The sequence below is a fragment of the Battus philenor genome, unplaced genomic scaffold (genome assembly GCF_028537555.1).
Source record: "Battus philenor isolate CCGP_79_NKW_IND1 unplaced genomic scaffold, ilBatPhil1.0.hap1 SCAF_4, whole genome shotgun sequence".
In the NCBI taxonomy this organism is placed as follows: Eukaryota; Metazoa; Arthropoda; class Insecta; order Lepidoptera; family Papilionidae; genus Battus; species Battus philenor.
The window spans coordinates 10,409,026-10,422,525 of NW_027181704.1; the positions used below are offsets into that span (position 1 = coordinate 10,409,026).

General features: G+C 32.6%; 1 protein-coding gene across 5 annotated transcripts in view; it reads right to left on the reverse strand.

Annotated features, from left to right (window-relative positions):
• Positions 1 to 13,500, reverse strand: part of Bx (Beadex) — a 68,220-nt gene that overhangs the window by 11,096 nt on the left and 43,624 nt on the right. For 2 of the 5 annotated variants that reach the window (XM_068771627.1, XM_068771628.1), the window contains exon 1: positions 11,621 to 11,774. The exons of the other annotated variants lie outside the window; for them this stretch is intronic. The gene's annotated coding sequence lies outside the window, so the exon portion shown is untranslated. Of the gene's footprint in view, positions 1 to 11,620; positions 11,775 to 13,500 lie in introns of those variants that run through there. 5 annotated transcript variants of the gene reach the window in all.

The window sequence follows — 13,500 nt, forward strand, 5'->3', positions numbered from 1 at the left end:
GTTTATCCGCTCTAAGCGTAAATAAAAGTAGCTTATCAGGTAATCACGTCGAATCCGCGCTACGGTACAATTCATAAGATCGTCTCGTATTACGGCATAAAATCCCGAACCATGAAATTTATCGCTTGTGATATTTCACGAAAAAATTAGCACAACTAGTCAACCGATTAATGAGAACGTGAAACACGACTCGAGGTTTTCGAACTATAACAAATTATATACCTTAAAATATCGAATAAATGGCAATAAAAACCGTAATTTGGACCGCGCGAAAGAAAAAACAGACCCGTACTAAGCAATAAAGTCAAGCACGGAGCGTTGTCACGGTTAATTAACACTTTAAATACAAACATTTTTCAATTAAATTTTGGCGGCGACTGCAATACAGATGGTATATTTGTTTACTTGCAATCACCAAGTCATCTAGACCAATTTTAAAATCCATTTTTCCGGAAAATATTAACAAGATTTTTCAAAAAAGCGATGTCTGAATGGCATAATCAAATTTAAATCTAGTTTAGTTGCACTGAAATTATTTGCTGCAACTTCCTTTATTCTAAACGTTACAACCGACCACTTTGTAACTACTGAATCATAGAGTCGACGGAAAACTCTTTCGATTCGTAATAATTAAGCGTCGTACTACAACGTCTTATTCACGTCTCGATATGAACAGAGCGTAAAACTTTTTACCAACGCATTGGCTAGTTTTCTGCTACAATGAGAACGAGCATTAAGAACCAGCTGGGTAAAACAATACCAAGCATTGTGAACCCCGTGACAAATTGCTCGAGTCGTACACTTTTGTATGTTTTTGAGAGTGCCCCGATCGGGCGGCCATAAATAATAGGATACGGATATTGAGCGGAAGTATGCACACTGCGCTTCAAATTGTGTCAGTAATTGTTTGTTTATTCTATACCAGGAACTAATCAACCTATTAGTACCGTGGATGAAAATTTTGATAATGAGATAATTTAAAATGATTAGACGAAAATTTTATTTAACATTAATTTGTTTTTTATACATATTAAACGGTATTTCAACAAGTTGTGAAAAAGATCAATGTTTTATGTTATCGTTATAAGAAACAAAGGAATATTAATCTCTTTTGTCTTTACCGAAGAAATTTTACCTTTTGTAACCATTTGAGGTTACGGAATCTAACTATTGAAAAAGAATCAAGAATATTTTCTATGCTTAAAAGTGTTAACATAGTCTCAATTTAGCATGCCATGTGCACTTTTCTTGTAATCTAGATACAGTTAGTTTTGTTGTTAGAGGCGTTAAAAAAATGTTAATATTTATGCCTGTTGTAATTTACAATAATCTAAAATACAAAATATTAACCACAAAATCCTGCCAATTTTCGGACAGATATTTCTAATGGAATTATTCTATAACACGATGACAATCGTACGGTGCGATCTCACTATTGACGGCTTTTTCCACGTAAATCTCGTGAAGGCTTCGTGAATAATTACCGTCCAACTGGTGACAGAGACACGCCACGGCACTCCGAAAACAAACCGCGGCGAATGCAATGGAATAGATTAGACGCAAAAAAATCACGCCTTCCATTAGCATGGACTTTCGAATGTCAATACGCATGAATCAGGATTTAACACACGTCAATCGAACCAACAATAAAAACTATACGAAAGTATTTTCACGTCGATGTCGAAGAGCTATCATTGGCTCCATTAATACGTCAATGTGGCCTGGACTTTTGATTTGTTTTTGTTCGTTAATCCTGTTATGTTTTATGCTCCTTAAAATAGTATAAATAACACAAAACTGAAAACGGAATAATCCTGTTTTTTAAATGAACTGTTTATAACATTTTAAGCTATTCAATTCTTAATAAACACGTGCGGATCCAGACAGAATTTTTCATTTTGAAACATTTTTCTGAATCTTACTTTTTAGGGATAATATATTATATATATCCTGTTCTTATTAAATATTTGTTCCTTTAAGATTTACGATATATCTTTTTAATTCATTAAATACCTTGTAACTACCGTTATAAATTCAAAATTAGTAAGTATTTATTATCGTCGTACTTGCAGAAAATAAAGAGACAACCGCTGTAAAAAATATTTGATTACCTTTCATCTTTTAAGATTTAGTTTTGTCCTTTTTCAGTAGATTAGTTAAAGAGATTGTATATATAATTAAAATGTTTTCGTATCTAGTACGTATCTTCGTAGATGTACGTATGCAAAACAGTATTGGCCAGTAGTACTATTCAGTCTAAATTCCAGGATTCTCCACCCGAACCGCGAGGGACGGCGCATCCAGCATCCACACCACGTGAATGATTAACACTGAAACCGTGCGAGACCAATTACGCGCAGCCGCACTCCAAATTAGAAACTATTTTCGCCCATTAGTGGCCAACTTCATAATCAATTACACGTTAAAATTTCACAGCGCTGTTTCGGGAGCTCTGTTTGGATAATCGGAGTTTGTGGTCCCACAGTGAGCTATTTGGCGGCTTGCGTAGGTCATAAAGGATTTTATTTCGTTTTTAACAACATTTTAAGCAGATATTATTGCAGTTCTGTTTACCTTAGTATTTTAATTTCATAATGATAAATACTCAGGCTGATTTGTTATAGGTGTAATAAGTTTAAATCTCTTTTACTGCCAATTAATGCAAGAGACGCATTATCAAAAAGTCAATTGTTTAGAAAATATTAAATAGCGTAATGTCAATATATCATAAAGAAGCGTCATCAAAATTAGTATTAATATATATTAAAATTAATTATGGTTTTTACTATCTGTGCCCGTGGACTTTGTATTACCATAGGTAAATTAATGTAACATATTTCAGAGTGATCACTTTATACAGAGTGATTAGATAAAGTGAAAAAGCTTTAAAGCTTTTTACCAACTAATGAGCCACACACCTTAAATTTTTTACTCTATTTTTTTCTACTTTCAATAACTAATCTCTATATATTTAGTTAATTCTACATTTACATTATTTAATTTTAGTTTAAATTGTTTTTACAGACATTTTACTTTGAAACCATCAAGTAAATTAAAAATCCGGATCATGATCACATGTCACAAGGCTAAGTAACAAGTTGCTTTACCAAATCGCTCTGAAGCCCCTCTGTATCTCTGTAATTCAAAAGAAGGATCCTATTGAGTAGCGTCTATTACAAACAACTAATCTACGAGGCATTTTTGTTGCAGACAACACTAATAGGATTGAGTGCACTCTGCTAATCATAATTCATCAGCGAGATTAAAGAATAAGCGCGACTGGGGAGATCTGAGGCGGTCTCCCCTCGCGCCCGGCGTGTGGGAGAGACAATATGATTGCCACACCTGCGGAAACACCGGCTAAAGTAACGAGACGAGAGCTAAATAATTCAAACAACCGACGTTACTTTTAGATGTGGCTCAACGTTATTTTTGCAGTCCACTATGATACGATAGCAGTTTGTGGCAGAAAGTTTTACGATCTGTTATTGTACCTTCAAATAAAAATTCTCTCTGTTTTATTTAAATTCTATTGTCAAACGTTTATTTTAAAACCAGAAAATATTTTAAATGTTTAATTTATAACTTTTTCCTCATTTACAAATCGTGACTTGTTGATTGCAAAATTATATTTTTTATGAATATTAAATATACGTGCTTTGTTTGTACATGCGGACTTCCAGTCAGAACCGCCGTCCCGTCCGGCATAACCTGAGCCTCGCCTCCTTTTGTCTTTATGCGTTGTAATGAGGTAATAGTTCCTTTTATTTTTTTATTTTAAATTCACAGTGACACACACGATAATTGAAATAAATAATTAAAATCTCGTGAAATTATCAGATTATATATAACATCCTAGATTAAAGTCAAAAAATTATTATTGTCATATTTATCGCAATTTAAAAAAGATTTTATAGATTACTTTCAATATTAACGACACAAATAAAAAGGTATCTATAAAAAAAATCTTGTATTATTTTAATACATGTGGTAGAGCATACTTCCGTGCAATTTAAAGAGGGCGGCACTTATTTAGCAGATTGCTTTCCTTAAGTTGTTCTTTAATCTAGCGATGGGGCTGAAGTTTCCGCACAGATCTACGTTACACCCTCGCGCCTACGACAGCATCCTTCCAACAAAACTATTGTTTCTTTAATCGTGCATATTCTCTGATTATCTCGCTGCGATGTTATGTATGTAACAGGAAAGATGTCTGCTTGTATCGCATTTAGTGCGTTTGAAATTAAATCCAACTCACTATATCTGTTGTCATTCATGAACATTATTTTATAAGAACGTCCGCTGCTGGACACAGGCTTCCTCCAAAGATTTACTAATAAACATGTACTTAAAGAGACTAGAGGCTGTTAAGTTAACGTTGAGTTTCTATATTTAGTTTATTTCTTTATCATTAACAACAAGAGTAGTAGAGAAAGAAAATAAGAAACTACGTACTCTTAATTTACTCACATAGAAGGTAAGTGCCAGTTCTCTCTACGCTTGATGTGTAGGTTGGGGAGCGCAGTTTTTTTTATTCAAGTCACAAATCGCCGTGTATATTTTTCCCTTAGCCGCCTCCAAGGACAACCGCTGACTTTTCTTTGCGCCGGTCCACCGCAGCACTATTATGTATAATACATATTCTGCGGTAAAATTTAACTTTCAACGAAATTTTGATTTTTTTCTAACTCGTTAAATTCTAAACGACGTTGTAGCAGAGATATCGCACACTTCAATCAAGACTAAATTAATAGCTAGTTCGGCTATATTGGATTACCGCCAGCACCCATCCGCCGCACTAATATAACGAAATTCAAATATTAATAGACTTAAACACAATCACGGATGGCCGAATAATCGAGTTAGCTGCTATTCGGTTAAACCCCTATCGCGTAATCTGCCCTATTGTCTGACAGTCGTTGTGCCTGATCATGAGGGCCGATTATTGTAGCAATTTCGTGTTTATTGTTTTCAGGTGTCTCCCGTCAGCCCGTGAAGGAGATCCGAACAACACAGAGAAACTTATCTCTAAGCGAAGGAATTTGACTAAATGCATTGAAGTTCTTAATTGTTCGACTTGGATATATATATGACAATGGGACCGGGGAACTGTGAGTATTATGAATATATAAAATTAGTAACCCCATATGTTTGCATTTTGGCATATTATAATTTAAGCAGACCTTAGATAAGACAAGAACTTTAGCGAGTATTATATTTGTTTTTTAAAAGGAACTAAAACACAATAGTTTAATACAATATAATATTGTCATTAATAGCTACACATGATTGTGTAATGTAGAAATAGGGTTCCGTAATGTGGGTGGTTATTAGAAAAACAAATAAACCGTAAACCAAAAAATCATTTGAATTTGTTGCAATGCTACAATTTAACGATGGAATTAGCACAAAAAAGCAAACCACTTAACAAAACGTAACCATACATACTACAACAAACTATATATATTTCCATTTAGTTATAAATTACAAATTCCAAAATAAAAACATTCATAACGAAACAAGTGCATGCTAAAAATGAAATTTAAAAACAATAGTCTACTCATTTGTGTCTAAAGAGTTCGCTATAAAAAAATAATATTTTTATTATAAGCGACGTAATAGAGAATGCGTAGAGTAATAACAGTACTAGACGCCAAACACGATACCCTAAAGAATATACGTCGAAGAAGTTAAAAGTTTTTCCTCAGATGCAACCGAAAGGCAGAATAGGTAGACAGAAACACCGTCAAAACTGCCAAAAACAAAACTATAAACTTCGCCTCAGAGCTGGAAACTATCGCTTTATCTATTTCAAACGTCTAACTCGTTTTGAATCTAACAATTTATCTCGGTATCAATACAGATATCATAAAATTGAATTAAGTAAGTTTGTAAATAACTAAAAGGCGGCTAGATTAACTATTTAGATAGATAGATTTACCATTTCTTCATTTTGGTCGGGATTTCTCTACAAGAAGGAATCGGGTATGAAGAGATCCATAGACGAAACATAATGACGAATTTTCGAATTAACAATTTGAAGGTGCAGTGGGTAGAGCCCATAGCGCGCAGAACTGGTGACTGCTGGGCCCTTAAGGTTTTGGAGTTGAAATCATGGACCGGTCAGCATAGCTGAGGACGGGTGGACGTCCTAGACTACGCAAAGTGAACTTTGTTAAAGGCGTCGAAAAAGCTAAAAATCTAGATGAAGGAGTCTTGTAGAGTCGTGGACATTCTGCAGGTGAAGTGATGATGAAACATCTTTTACGTTTTTTTGTTTTGTGGTCTCCTCTCCAGTATCACAAAACATCAGCGGCTATCTGTTCCGTGCGCTGCCGCTAAAACTTGCCAATTTTTTTTAATCTATAATTGTATCGATGTAATGCTGATTTCTAATTAAAATAACTCAAAGTTATTAAAATTCTAACACTTTCTCTGATTGTGATAACATTCCAAATCATTTTTAAAACCATTAGAATTAAAAATATAAAATAGTAACAAAAAATTCATATTATGTTCTATAACGTCGTACAACGATAAAGATGTAAGATTGGCTATAACCGATTCTGCTTATACTTTATTACATTATAAAACAAACGTCTCGAATTAATTATGAGTCGGTGCAGTCACCATCCCTATCGATCGTAAAGAATCTTTGATGGCTGTTGTAAAATGTTCCAAATCGTTGTCATGATAATTTATGAAGCATGTTTATGGATGAATTTATGACATTAAATTTTGTGTATCTCCTAATATGTAGTTATATACACGGATACAAATACGTATGAATGACAACTCGCAAAACCTAGGCCACAATAAATTAAAAAAAAAAACAAGATTTTTGTTATTAGACATTTCTGTATTTCAAAACCGAATTTTTAATTATTATATACATAATTGATAAGATACACAAAAGAGTAAAATCAAACGAAAGTGGTCTATAGATGAACTATTTTCTGTCTAAATTCTTCCAAAAGTAACTCGCTCTATTTTCTCACTATTTATTGCATAAAATAAAATCTTAGATACATACTTCTTGAAATATTATAACATTTCCTACCCTTATAACCATAATTTTAAATAAGAGCGTAAAATAGTAGTACCTATATCTCTAGCAAATAAGTCTCTACCAATATCAAATTAAAGACAACATCAAAAATTTATAATATTTAATTTCTGCTTTAGTAATCAGGTATATATATTATATACATTTATAGTTTATAGTTTTTGAGTGGTCAATTTTCTAATTGTACTTGATTCAACCATTATTCTAACCGACTAAAAAGTCAAAATAACTTTTAAATTCTTCCGTAGTGTTTTCCCTTTTAAACATTTTTTTTAGTTCTGAGGTAAATGTTTTAATAGTTAACAATGAATTGATTGTACATCCCTTTTATAATCCACTGAGTAGCGCCGCACTCGCAATCGTCGCTATTAGCACATCCTCAAAGACGAGAGCAAAATTAGTAAACGGTTCGCACGGCGAGGGGCAAAGTGAATTAAAGCAACCGGGAGCCTATTACGTGAAGTGAGTTATAAAATAAAGCCGCGGCGAGTAAGTTCATACATTACAAGCCGATAACCAGACGAGACTTCTGAGACACAAACCAGTCCCTTTTAGTGAAATTGAAAACTTTTTCTGTTATTCATACCGCGGCCACGACACCACTCCTTTTAAATCAATTGCCTTTTATAATTAACTTTACTCCATTATTGGAGTGCAGTCCGTCGTTACCGCAATTAAAATTCAATCGAGATGTAAATCTATTTGCACGAAACGTGTTTTCTAGCTGAAACGATCTGCGTAAACTGTTCTCGAGATAATCGTTACTTACACGACTCGCCCCAGTTAAACTTTCAATAATTTTATTATAACTCGGAGGTATCTGTGCGAATCGCTCTTCAACGCTTCATATTCTCTTATATTATTCTTTATTAAAGTTAACGATAGTTGTTCGTCGGTAAAACCACTCACAAGTTTTTATAATATCGAAGCAGTGAGTCAATATAACATTATGCAGGCGCCCTCTAATGCAATGAACATTCTCGTTATCGGGAGAGTGCTGCTTTTACCTAATTCTTATTAAACATTTATTAGCTAAGACAAAAGCTATCGAAGGTATCGGTCGCCATGTTTTATTTATGGCCCTTTATGGGATTGGTATTTCGTTGTGTAATATTAGCATTTATTTCGTGTTCTTTGAAACTAATGTTATCGACGGCAAACATCGGTTTTAGTAATCAGAAATGAATTTAGAACGTGCTTTTAATATTGATGAAGGACTGTCGGTGCAATTTAAAGTAATAAGAATTAGAACGTCGTCCTTGTTATAAACGGAAAAAAACTATTAGGTAGAAAAATTTAAGTAAGAGGTTCGATTAGCGGCTTAGATCTTGGCGCACGGACGCCAGAAATAGTTTTAATCAGAGGTATGCGACCCATTAATTAAATTACGCTCACCATGGGCTCGGCTATAAGAAAATTGCTTTTATTTGTGGGGAGTCACTCAATTATACATTCATTCATTTGTTGGCCCATCGAGTGACTTCCACTTCATTTAATTATAATTTAGATGTTTCTTATTAAATTGTAATAATTTTAATATTAATTTAAACTCGTTTCTCTTCGTCGATTACTTATGCTTTGCCAAATACATTTTGTAACATGCCACACATATATTGTAATAAGAAAAAGTTTGTATTGAGCTTAAAAACTGTACACTAATTAAAAATGTATTGATAAAATGAAATTACTATTTATTAATGGGATTTTTATACATAATTGTTATTTACTAAAAACTAAAATTTATTCAAATGTATTCTATGCGCAGAATATTTTTGTAACAGAGTTTCCAATATATTATAATTTATGTACATTCCGTCAACTATGGAATAAAATGCCCATACATCCGTACGGTGTTAATATATAACTTTAAACTACAATCTTTTTTATAATAGTCGCAGTAGTTTTTGTTAATAACTTTTGTGAATATCATTTCTTCGTATCCCAGTATATCTTTAACAGCATTATATTTTTTTAACTAAATATTGAACTAAGTTTAGGTAATGAGATTTCATTCATAAATGCAATTTAATTACATGTAGTCGTAAGTAAATTCTGATAAATCAAACATTTATTTAATAAAATTTGAATTACGTATTAATTTATAAGTAAAACATTTTTCGAAGAGCAGGTTTTTATTTATCCTAAATATTAAACTAAAATACAGAAACCATGTACTTTATAAAAATCTAGGTCTTTAACCAGTTTCCACGTGCTTGTGTTACCACTGTAATATGAAAACAATTTCTCTAAGTAAGGTCAATTAATTCACCCTTCACAATAATTATACATAGATACTCCGAATTGTGAGTCAAAAGTTAAAATGTTTTGTTTTAATTATAAAAAAATTTGTACTTATACGATTATTTTGTTTTTACATTCTATTATATCTGAATTTCGCATAGTGGTTAAAAACTGTTTAATTTATCGAGATATCATTTGTATAAAAATATTCTATCAAATTAAATACTTCTTTACATATTGAATAGTTAATAAATTTATTTCTACTTTCTGAACGATAAAAAATATTATTTAAAAAAGCATAAACTTAAAAGTACTTTCAGTAAATCAATAATGCTAATGTTATTTTCAAATAATCGATAGTTTTAATTATTATTCTTTTAACTGAAAAAAATCCGGAAACAAAAACGGGTTATTATATATATTTTCGGTTTATCTTTGTCAGGACGTTTAATTTTCATCTCCACGTATGATAAATGAACCTTAGACCTTCTTACGTTTCAAATCGGAAGAGTCATAATCCTGTTGCAAAAGTTTTCGTAGCCGTGACTTCTTGGAGAAAAACGCGCTGACCCTAACAAGCAGTAAATGTCTCGGAATAACTGAGAAGCTAGTCGATCTATACGTTGAACGGAATTCCCACATATTCTTGGAATTCAAGAAGCAAAACTTGCTGAAACAAAACTCATTGCGCAGTCAATTTTATAAAGTTCTACTTTTAAAAAATCGTGCAAATCACCTCAAAGATTATATCAGAGTAACATTACGTGACTAGTTTCGATGACAGAATAACGGCGTGATAAATTTGTATATATTATATTAATTACATTCAACTAATTACGGAAAGCGCGTAAACGAATAAATAAGTGATAATACTATTAATAATCGTTTAATTAAGCAAAGTTGACTTATAAATTTTAATTATCAGTAAAGACATTTAAACTAACAGTATAAGGTTTATAGTTCTGTTTAATATTAACTTACAGTTGCTATATCATGTATTAGATAAATTATTATTAACATTTACATGAAAAATACAGTGATCTGGTTTTTTGTAGGCCTACATCCATATTAATAAAGCAAAATACCTCGGGAAATTTTCAAAATGATTCACTATTATTACGAATCATGCATAAATACATAAATTGGATACTACGTGCCTATGAAAGGTAGATAATGTCCAATAAGGGACACAATTTTACACGACACCTTGAGTGTTGTATAAAATTGTCTGTTATTGGACATTATCTATGTAGGGTTTACCACTGCTTTGGTTATTTGTCGTTTGTCTATTATTTACTTCAACATCATATATATACTATCACCATGGATTTTCAAAAGAACCGGTTTGAACTGGCTTCCGTTTTCCTTATTAAGATCATCTGTTCACCTCGTGCGTTGACATCATACGCTGCGCTTACGGAATTGTGGACTCCAGAACCTAAAGCCCCCATCGGCCATCTGTTCTACGCGCTGTGTGGCCTGGCCTGCCCGCTGCTACTTTAATCATTCCACTGGGCTACATCGGCTATCTTTGTCCGTCTACGGATCTTCTCATTTCTGATTTGATCTCGACAACCAATAGAGAGTAATCCGCTTCGTGGCTCATTGAGCGATTATTTGCTTAACTAAATCGCTGATTCCTCCGCTAGTTAGCCCGGGATAATCCGTTAAATATTCCACCGGAATGTAAATAATAGGATGATAAATATTACTCCTGATTCAGAGCTTGCTAAGCTCTCACTCGGCATCAATGGACACTGGTGGACTGGGTACAAAGGCCACTTTGAGCAAACCTCGACTTGCGTTATCAATCAAGACACGTTTAGGATTTCGATTCTAAGATGCCCAATAGGGTAAAACCCTCGACTCTATCAGGCATCATTTCCGAATTGAATTTACTGTTTCGCAAGAGACCAGACTGAAATTAACTTTAGATTAAATAATAGTCATGCAACTTTTTAATTTTCTTTAAAAGTGTAATCAATTGAATCCGAAAAATAAATCCTGCGCTTCTTTAACAAAATAAAAAAAAACATAATAATTAGACCATTTTAAAGTGATGACAAATATTTACAAATGACTAACCATTACGTATTTGTAGAAAAATAATTATGCTTAACATGAGAACAGCGTGCCGTCGTTATCAAGCCCATATGCTTATTATTACTTAATGTGTGTACTTTTTGGTAATTATAACATTTTTACTATTGAGAACAGTTTTACATTTTTTAGAAAAAAATGTGCTATGGAATGTATAGAAAAATGATTATCAAAAATATTGGATCATATGTCCATACATAAAAAAACACTCACCGGAAACTTTTACTGTAAGTTAAACAACGTAAGAGAACAATTGGGCACGGTTAATAAAACAATCTGAGATTTACACATTAGGAAACAATAATATTTTAAATGCTAAATGTTCCAAAGTGACAGCACATTCCCGCGTCGGTCGCGACGGCAGTGAGACGTGTTTACAAAACGCGCGCTTTGTAAAAACTGAATGAATGGACACTGCACTCTATCGTCTCGCTTCCTGCTTGTCATGATAACACCCCACTAACCATGGTCGTATCGCTGTCCGCATTGTACCTTTACTTGTATTCAATAATACATAATTTTTAATTACATTTCAAAAGTTTAACTTCAATATTTATTTTCTAAAAGTAGACATAGTTGTTTTTATAAAGAGTACTGAAAGTAACACAGACACATCATTAAAAATAATTATACAGGTTAATTAGTTATACGTTTAAAAGCTTTAAAGCAGGGAATGCATGACTCATTTGCCAGAAAAAAAAATTTAAAAGCTTAGACCACTATTTCTCATCACCTTATACAAAGTGATCACTCTGAAATATTTTTCATTCATTTATTTTTCCTATTGGAATGCGACTGGCCAATAACTTTTGGCATACAATGTCTGCATGGATATATAGTAAACAATAAATAATTTTACTATGTAGTATTCCTCATAATGGATTAAAAAGTTTTTTTTTATTAAATTCTCTTTTATTTGTTTATAATATCTGAAACTAATGACTTTTAGATAGGGTTTAAACATTCACAATGTTTACACAACTACATACAATCAAAGGAAATATCTTTTAAAAGAATGAACTTAAGAATCGTAATACAATTAAGTGAAATGACAATTTGAAAATGTGGTAAAATTATTTGACAGGCATTTCAAACAGTCTTGTAACTGAAACCGGGACATTAAAAGAATGATAGTTTATTTTCGAGATTGTCCACGTGTACGTGATAGAAAAAAGAGTAATATTATTTTTCAATTCCCATACAAAGGTGGTCGGTGTGCGGCGGCAAATTGGTTGTATTGTCAATTTGGGCAGTGCGTGCCGGGGTGCAGATGAAATGTTTATTTTCAATTTCCGCCATTTTCCCGCCGCGTCGGCCGCAGGATTAGGATGTGAAACAACGCTATTGGCGAATAGTTTTGAAGATGTCTCCCAAACATCCGATAGTATAAACAACGATATTATTCACTGACCTCATTTTAGATCATTTATAAGAATTAAAACAACCGCCACTCGAATGAAGTTCTATGAAAAGTCTAATATTTATTTATTTTCTCATTTTTATACATCATCAGGACATAAAAAGATACTTTTTATGTAAAACTTAAGAACTTGTAATAGGCAAAAAATAAAGTACAAAGAGCGGTCTTTAGCAGAATGCGTTTCCTCGTACACTACCAGCAGTTTTAAATATTATTGAATGAAAATTAAATTAACTACCGAATTGTGTTAAATATGATTTATTATAATGCCCTCCAAGAGAGCACCTATACTATATTCAAATTCAAATTCAAAAATTCTTTATTCAATATACGGTTGATAATATCTCTTGTTGACTTCAAGTTGAGTCTCCCACCTGTTCCGATGAAATGCTTTTGACCGTAGAAAAACAGCAGAAACTCAACGAGACTGCATTTATTAAAAAATTCCCAGATTGCATAATTCAAACATTGAAATGACCTGGAGTCGAAGACATGATATGAAGATATGCTATTTTCTATGACGTCATTTACAGTGGTGTAACCCTAAGCACACAAAAGTCATTTGACAATTTTTTTAAAACAAACTTTCTCTGGATAATATTCGTTAATATATATTTTAAAAATGACATATAAATAAAACTTCTGTATCCATAAAACTTTCCATGTTCACCTA